Source organism: Bombus impatiens, unplaced genomic scaffold, assembly GCF_000188095.3.
Source record: "Bombus impatiens unplaced genomic scaffold, BIMP_2.2 scf_1202, whole genome shotgun sequence".
Classification (NCBI taxonomy): Eukaryota; Metazoa; Arthropoda; class Insecta; order Hymenoptera; family Apidae; genus Bombus; species Bombus impatiens.
The window spans coordinates 11,104-11,676 of NT_177621.1; the positions used below are offsets into that span (position 1 = coordinate 11,104).

Sequence of the window (573 nt, forward strand, 5' to 3'; positions counted from 1 at the left end):
ACGCAGGGTATAGCGGAGCAGCTCCCACGCCGGACATAGTTCCAGCGTGTGCTGCGCCGTGCCTCTACCCTCCCCGCAGTGGTGACAGGTGTCTGTCTCCTCGCGTCCGAACTTCTTTAGATACTCCCCGAACACGCCGTGTCCGTTGACTATTTAGATCACCCTGTAGGTGAACGGAAGGTCGCGGCGGCTTCTCCATGTCTCCTAGTGTGGGAGGACGGCCTCCGCGCCTCTGTGTTCCCCTTCTTCGTTGATCAGTTGGAAACGCCACTGATCTTACGCGGCCTCCTCGGCGGTGCCTAGGTCGTTTGGGGCTGCCTGCTCGGTCGAGTCCTCTCCTTCCGGGTTCTACACTCTCGTGCGGGCGTACCTCTTTTTGAGCACCAATGCCCGAAGCTCCCACGGGGGAGACGCGGTCAGAACGGTCGCCGACGCGTGGGACACCGTTCGGTATCCTCAATCGATTCCGATGGCGGTCACCCTGTGCAGCCTCCTAAGAAACAGGATACTGTGGCGACACACCATCAGATCATTCGCCCATACCGGAGCCCCGTACATCGCCCGAGACCGAAC

The 573-nt window shown here is 60.7% G+C and overlaps 1 pseudogene; it reads right to left on the reverse strand.

Annotated features, from left to right (window-relative positions):
* The window catches only part of LOC112213772, a 3,903-nt pseudogene that overhangs the window by 2,255 nt on the left and 1,075 nt on the right, over nucleotides 1-573 (reverse strand).